The sequence below is a fragment of the Varanus komodoensis genome, unplaced genomic scaffold (genome assembly GCF_004798865.1).
Source record: "Varanus komodoensis strain SLA01 unplaced genomic scaffold, ASM479886v1 scaffold29_1, whole genome shotgun sequence".
Lineage (NCBI taxonomy): Eukaryota > Metazoa > Chordata > Lepidosauria > Squamata > Varanidae > Varanus > Varanus komodoensis.
In genome coordinates, this window is record NW_025335759.1 from 2,894,454 (window position 1) to 2,902,289 (window position 7,836).

Genomic DNA, 7,836 nt, shown 5'->3' on the forward strand with positions numbered 1-7,836 from the left:
TGACCTTTGGCTCTGACTCCGTCCACTCTTGGCTCTTGCTCCACCTACCATTCACCTGCAGCCACTCACAGATCACCCAAAGGAAATGCAGCCCTTGACAGGGAAAATAGCCCCACCTATTCTCTCAGGTACTGGCCCACAACTGGGCGCAGTGGGCCTGACCTCAGGTAAGCAACAGTGTTTATCGGGGTACCAGGAAAGCTGGAGTGGTGATTACAGTGTTGGGCTGGGGACCCTGGAGATGGAGGTTCTAGTCCCCACTCAGCCATGAAGCTCCCTGGTGATTCTGAGCCAGTCAGCCCGCTCAGCCTAGCCTACCTCTCAGGGTTGTCGTGGAATAAAACATAGCTATGTGACCAACTGTGGGTTCCTCTCAAGATGAAAAGGGCAGGGTATCAATTCAATGCGGTGATAATTATGCGAATGATGGTGGTGATGCGGGTCCCCCAAAGCATGCTTTGGATTCGGCATGAATCCCAGGCTTGAAAAGGTTGGAGACTGCTTTCAGGGCTATGGGTAGTGCTTGTTCCACACACTACTTCTATTTTTTGAAGTATAGACTGGCAGGCGTTCTCTGTTTACTCTTTGTTTGGCCTTTATTGTTTTGTTGTCATGGATAGAATGCAATAGATTGCCACTTAGTGCCGACTCAGAATGGTTAACCTGCTTATCGCTGGTATAACATATAACAGGTTCTGAAAAGTTATAAAGTTGTCATTCCATCAGCAGCTATGAGTAAATGTTTACAGCTGAAAGCCATGGGAGTTAGTCATGCATGTGTGCTCATGGGCTTCAGTTTGCCAGGTCTCACCCTTCACATTGATTGAAAGGGCATGAAAATGAATGAAGAGCAAGCCAGGCCTATGGAATTTGATGTTGAAAAGAGGGTCTTGAGCTTCAGCCCGCTCCAAGTTGCAAACCTGGGAAGGAAAATCTCAATATATCCGGTTAGAGAATGAAAATAGCTGCCAAGTTTAGATCTGGAAATAGCATATTCATTTTGACTTCTGAACATTTTGTTTCAATTGTTTTGACATCCAGGGTTAAAATCTAGTTGATTAAGAAGATGTTAAACTGTCCTATATAGGGAGGCCTTGAGTCCAGCTTTGCAAAGGGAACTTCTCTATTTGAAAGGCTGTCAGAGGAGAGTCCTCTCTTTGAAGGCAACCTGTATGGCAGCTATTCCCAATTTGGTGGCTTTGAGAGAGCTGGGACTGCAGACTCCCGCATCCAGGTACATTAGCAGAGAGTTTATGGCTGTTGTAGACCAGCACATGTGCTGCCAGGTCAGGGAAGGCTGCTGTATTTGATGGGAAGTCTGTTTTAAAGCTAAAGAACCCTGGAGAGGAGAACAGTGGCTGTTGAAGCAGCCCATCAGTACCTAGCACACCTGGACAGCAGGCGATGCTGCGAGGATTCAGGTCACGAGGGCACTGCATCCCCTATTGTGGTAAGGTGCATTTGCTTCTGTTTATGATTCATGCTAGACATGCATCCATGTACGCAGATTAGAATATGCACATTTTGAGCTGATCAGTGTCTTTTTTTGCAGATGTGGCTACCCCATGTATGAGCCTGCATCCAATCCAGCCAGTTAGCCAGATGCTGCAGCCACGCTTCCAGCTGCTTGAAGAGAAGTGCATGAAATGGTGGTGTAACCAAACAGCCATGTATGATTCATATTTTCCAGCGTTTTACAGCTGAAAAGAGTGATACTCCCATACACTTTTGAACACCCCATTTTCCCTACCAAAGATTACGTCAGCCCCGAACCTTCAATTGCTGCAAACTGCTGAAGTCTCATCTCTCCTTTCTGTACAGAAGGTTGCCAACACTTTCTCTTCAAATGTGGCTTCATCCTAGTCATGACAAGGAGATCTACAGTTTGGACCTGCAAGATGAAAGTGAGAGATTTGCTTCTACTAATTTCCATATCCTTTAAAGTTTCTGTGTATGTATCTTTCAAGGGGGCTGTTTCCTAATGACATACTTAAAGGGCGGGGGGGGGGGGGAGGATCTTAGTCCAGGGGAAAAACTTAGGCAGACAGATTCAAGGAGAGGGGGGAGCAGAAGGTAAAGCACATGCCAGCAAAATGCTAGCTATTCTGGGGGATCAGATGTACCAGGGATAATCAGAGAAGATGGACTTCAAAGGAAAGAGACGCAGTCCCAGCAGGCTGCCCCCTAATGTAACCTTTGGCATGAGGTTAAATCTTCTCACTTGTTCATCGCTGTGGAAGCTACAGACCAGGTTGAAAAGCTGGCAATATTCCTTTGGAGTCGCTTGGCTGAGTGGGGACTGGAATCCAGATTGCCTGAGTTCCAGTCCTGCGCTCTTAACTATGCCACACTGGCTCTCAGGTAATGAAGCTGCACCGCAACATGGGATGCTTTCTTTCTTGTACAGCGCTTGCCACATGTAAGCAGAGTGATGAGCCTCCGAGTGCTTCTCCATGCACACTTCCATAATGACAGGATGAGAGAAGGACCCATCATGCAGAATCTATGGGTGTTTCGTGAGTCATCCATCCAGGGACACAGGCGCAAAAGCACCTTTGTGCTGCACAGCCACAAGATTGCCACAAGAGAATGCTGCTACGCTGCTACACAATTCTTGAGCCAATGGTTTAGTTGAGAGGTGTTGGAAAGGCTGAACAGAACAGCAAGTGAAAGAAGAAAAATAGTCTTAATAGTATCTTCTGTAGAAAGAAAATAAGCATATGAACATGTTGAAGGTGCAAAAACACCCTCCTCTCATCTTCCCCCAGTTTTTGGACATGCATAGCCTCTGGTTCTAGGGGTGACATGTGGCCATTCGGACTGGTGGCCATCAAATCTTGTGGCATCTAGCAAGGGCAACCCTTGTCTGTCTTGTCTGCTAGGTCCCACAGAGGTCTGTGAACCAGCCAGTTCCTGTATATTCTTCCAAAGCCCAGCTCTGGTCTTTCGTCTGGAACCTTAGGCTTATTATCTCCCCTGCCCCCCAGCTTCCCTACAAACAGCTTATCAGTATGTTCCTCTTTAAGGCTTCAGGAAAGTTTTCTTGGATTCCCCCACCCCACCCCACACGTGGTCATACTTAGTGGGATGCTTTGTGTCAGCTTTGTGGAATGCAGCCTTTATGGGTGAACAAACAGGAAGATCTTTCAGGAGGAATTGATGCCAACACGTATGTGATGTTGGCAGTAACAATGGGTTGATGTAGTCTTGCAGACATTCCCAAAGGCAGGTGGACCCGGAATGTAAGCCTGCAATGCTCCCATGGAGGCCTGTCAGCCAGACTGATCCTCGGCTATTATTCAGCTCAGTCCTCCAAGCACACTTGGGAGACACAGGAAAGAAAGATCATGACACATGGCTTCCTGTGGAGGGGGTTCTCAAGACGACGTCCTCAGCTGGGGTCAAACAAAACAAATTCAGTCTCACAGCAGATACTACTAGGGTGGCTAGGTGTCCGACTTTGCAGAGGACAGTCCTCTGTTTGAAAGTGACCTGTGTTTGAATGGCTGTTCAGTCGAAGATTGGTTGAAGCAGATGGGAGCAAGTGGGGACCTTAAATGACCCATGAGCAGTCATTGCCTGTACAGCGGACTGAGCAAACACACTGGTTGTGGTGTTATCACTGTGGTGAGATATAGTGTATCCCCATTTAGACTACACATTCTGCACACTCACCAATCTACACCTCTACCTACAGTTTGTGCAAATTTCGTGCAAATCTCCATCTCCTTTTGTCCTCTTTTTGGGTCATGCTTTTCCTCTCCTCTCGGCAAGATAGCATTGTGTCTGTTAGCACTGTCTTTGCCAAATGCACTCAGGCAGCGCACAAGAGGAGTAGGCAGATCAGATCGATGGACAACTGGAACCAGAAGTATTTCATTTTATAGTCACACTAAGAGTTATAGTGCCAGGCTATAGCCATTTCCACCTCAACACGACTTGCACTCCCCAGCACAGCATCTGAGCCCACATTATCTCAGGCTGCAAATGGAATTCTCCAGAATCTAGAGAAGCAATTCAAAGTGTTTGGCATGTTTTTGAAATAATTGGGGTGAATGCCAGTGCATTCCTTACCTGCCAAACAACCCACATGGAGCAGGTGCTAAAAATATATTAATAAAACCAGACTGTAAGAGAAGGACAATCAAGTTAAGGTTGCAGCCTGCAGTGTCTTTGCTTGGAAGGAAGCTAAGGAGCAACCCTACGCAAGTTTGGACAAAAGAACGGGCCTACAACTCCCAGCATGGTTCAGTTGCACAGGATCTCACCCTTAGTGAGCAATATGCCTAGAATTGGGCCGTATAGCTTGGATGCAAAAACAGAACATAGAATTTTATGTTGGTTTCTTGAAGATGTAGCACCAAAAATGGAAAAAACGAAGTCTGTTCTTAAAAAAAAAATAAAGTAGGAGTAAAAATGCTCAGTCATCAAGGTTGCCACTGTTCTGGACAACCAGAATTATAATACTTGTTTCGGGATTTAAACTGCTGCACGACTACTAAGGCATTCACCAACAATATGAAAGACAAGCAGGAATGGTAGGTGGTTATATATTCATTTGGTAAAAGCAATTCTATCTTACACAGGATGACTTACAACATATTAGAAGGTGGCCCGATCCTATACATGCTTTGACTAACATGTCCAAATGAGAGTCAGCATGGTGCAGTGGCCAAGAGGGTGAGAATGGGACTCAGGGGATTCGGGTTCCAGGCCCCGCTCAGCCTTGAAGCTCAATGGGTGACTTTGGGCCAGCCCAACCAACCTGAAAGGGTGGTTGTTGTGAGGATAAGACTGAGAGGAGGAAGAAAATTATGTAAGCCACCCTGAGTTCCCTGGAAGGAAAAAAAAAGGTGGGATATAAATAGAATAAATAAATAGATGCATTCTTATTAAGAGCCCATTCCAATTCCTCACCTATATGCCATACTGATCAACCACACCCTCTCCTCCAAGCACACACACATCAGTTAATTAAGCACTTCGGAAAGGTATGCATCTGTTTTATTTTCAAGACACCCGGTTGCACTGCTTCTGAGCTGTTCCTCTTGGGCTCTGTGCCCAGTGGATTCATGTGCACCATTTTCTCATGCTTGGAGAAGCAAAGCCCACAGGGGAATGTTTGTAAGGAAGAAGTGAAGTGCTTAATAAAGCGAAATTGAATGTCAGTTACAAATCTTTCCCATTTGCCTGCCTGACTGCACGTGCCTTCTGCCTGGTGGGGAGCAGAAGGAGAACATTCTGTGGCAATGCAAGGGAGGCACTCCTTCCCTCACATGAATGGGAATGCCAGATCATGAGGACTAGGGTGTTGGACTGGGGGTCTGGTAGACCCAGGGCTACTCCCCATTCAGCCGTGAAGCTCACTGGGTTACCCTGGGCCAATCACCAGCTCTCACCCTACCTTGCCAGGCTGTTGTGATGAGGAGAAAATGGAGTGCAGGAGGACTTTGTAAGCCTCCTTGGGATCCTTGCAAGAGGAAAACGGGCGGGATATAAATGCAATGCAGTGGTAATACTAATAGCCCTGTTTTCCAGTTTGAGCATAGGGCTTGTCCTGGGGAAGAAAGAACTTTCTCCATTCCTCCCTGTCCATGTTTAACAGAAGCCAGTGGCTGAGTCCCTCTTTCTCAAGGTTTTCTGACATTCAAAGGGCTGAAACAGCCATTACATGGGAGATCCGCGTCTGTGAGTGAGCATAAGGCAATGGTGTGGAACTGCTCAGGCCCAAAGGCCAAATCGGACTCTTTGGGAGCTCCCCAGGTGGCCAACTGTCCTTCTCTTGGCCTCACCCTCTTTCCCTCAACCACCAATCATTTGGCAGCTTCTTGTAGTCCTTCCTGCCTTCTAGGCTCCCTTAGTTGTATTTGTCTTGTCTGGGCTCTTGCCCTAAAACCTGGAGGTCAGTAATGGTAGAGATCAAGAAGAATGAGCTTCCCTGGGATCCAAAAATGGGTTTGTTTAAGGTGTTGGTAAATTCAGAGAACACCGAGATGTTGATTTATTTACTAACTATGGTATATTTGTTTATAAGTGGTAATGCATTTTTAGGCAGAAAACTCCTCCAGTTTCTAGTATAGCCCAGCCGGCTAGCGAGCACTAGAGAGGGGAGGCAAGAACTGGATTAGTTCATTGAAAAATTCAGTTTGTATATGAAGTGCTAGAAGGATGAGGTGCAAGTCCAACGAAAGTCCAACTCCCAGCATTCCCAGGCCAAGCATGGGTGGTTGGGGAACGTTGGGAATCATAGAACTTTCTCCTCTCTAAACGTGCCTAGGATTGCATCCTTAATTAGGGACTAATGTTAGGAAACATAGTCTTACACCTACTTTGTAAATTTGTAAACTTTTCAAAATCAAATGTATTTATTAAAATAGAGGTTGTAATGTTGGTTGCTTTTGGCTTTGCTTTGAATTGAGAATGCCAGTGTGGTGTAGTGGTGAAGAGCATGGGACTGGGACTCAGACAATCTGGGTTCTAGTCCCCGCTCAGCCATGGAGCCAACTGGGTGACTGGCCCAGTCACAGACTCTCAGCCCAGCCTACCTCACAGGGTTGTTGTTGTGGGGATAAGATGGAGGAGGAGATGTAAGCTGCCTTGAGCCCTTTGTAGGAAAATGGCAGGATATAAATGGAAAAATAAATAAATAAAATGCCAAAATCCCGTTGGCTCTACCCAGAAAATCATTGGTGGAAGAACACATGTGGCAGAATTGGGTTGAAATGCTACAATCCACTTGGGTTTTGCAGGAAAAGGCTGTGAGACACAAATCCTGCAATACTAATTGTTCCTGAGATATCAGTCGCCCTTGGGAAATAGCCCTTGTTTCCCAGAGGCTAGTGGTGGTTGGTATGATGCAATGCAGTGTGCCACGTTCCTTTCTTCATACTACCCCCAATGCTCAGGTAAGATCAGTACATCGGAGGGCAGACAATGGAGAGCCGACTAGTTAGAAAGCGCATTGAAGGGAAAACCTATCCTTAGCATCTCCAGATAGGCTTGGGAATGACCCCATCTGAAACCTTGTCATTGCAGACCAACTATGGTGAGAGACTGAAGGTTTGCAAGATCAACTTCAGTTTTAATTGAAACCCTGAGATCCACCTACCAGAACCTGGTGTCAAAGACTTGCACATAGAATGAAAGGGCTCTGAGCCCAGGAAATTGTCTTGAATACCAGAACCAAGGAGAGATCACAGCCCTTGTGCACAAAATTTCACAGCTGGTTATCCTCAACTCTACTCCAGCTTTTGACATTTCAGCAAAATAGATTTCATCGGGTGAGGAGAACCATTCCCTTGCTGCTGGTTTAAAACCACAGAGAGTCAGGAATCCTTGTCAATCACCTGGAGCTCATCCAGCGATTTGTAGATTGTAGATATCAGGAGATTGCCATCAACTTTCTGCCGGCTGTATTGAGTGATTGAGATCAATCAGCGGTTTGCCTTCCTATGGCAGCCTTCTACATTCCTAACCAAATTCAAATTGACTCAGAAATAAATTATTTCCAGATAGATAGATAGATATTTTTCTTAGCTCACTCACCATGAATTACCATATTTTTCGCTCTATAAGACGAACCTGACCATAAGACGCACCTAGCTTTTAGAGGAGGAAAACAAGAAAAAAAATATTCTGAATCAAATGGTTTACTAAGCTATTTACTAAACTATAACAGAATACAGTAATACCGTATTTCAACCTTGTAAAGTGAACAGCAGTCAACAGTGGCATTAAGAACCATCATCACTGTCATTAACAAGAGAGAGACTTTAAAGTTCGAGTACTCTTCTAGTTTTCGTTGAACCCATAAAACTCATCATCACTAGAGTCAGA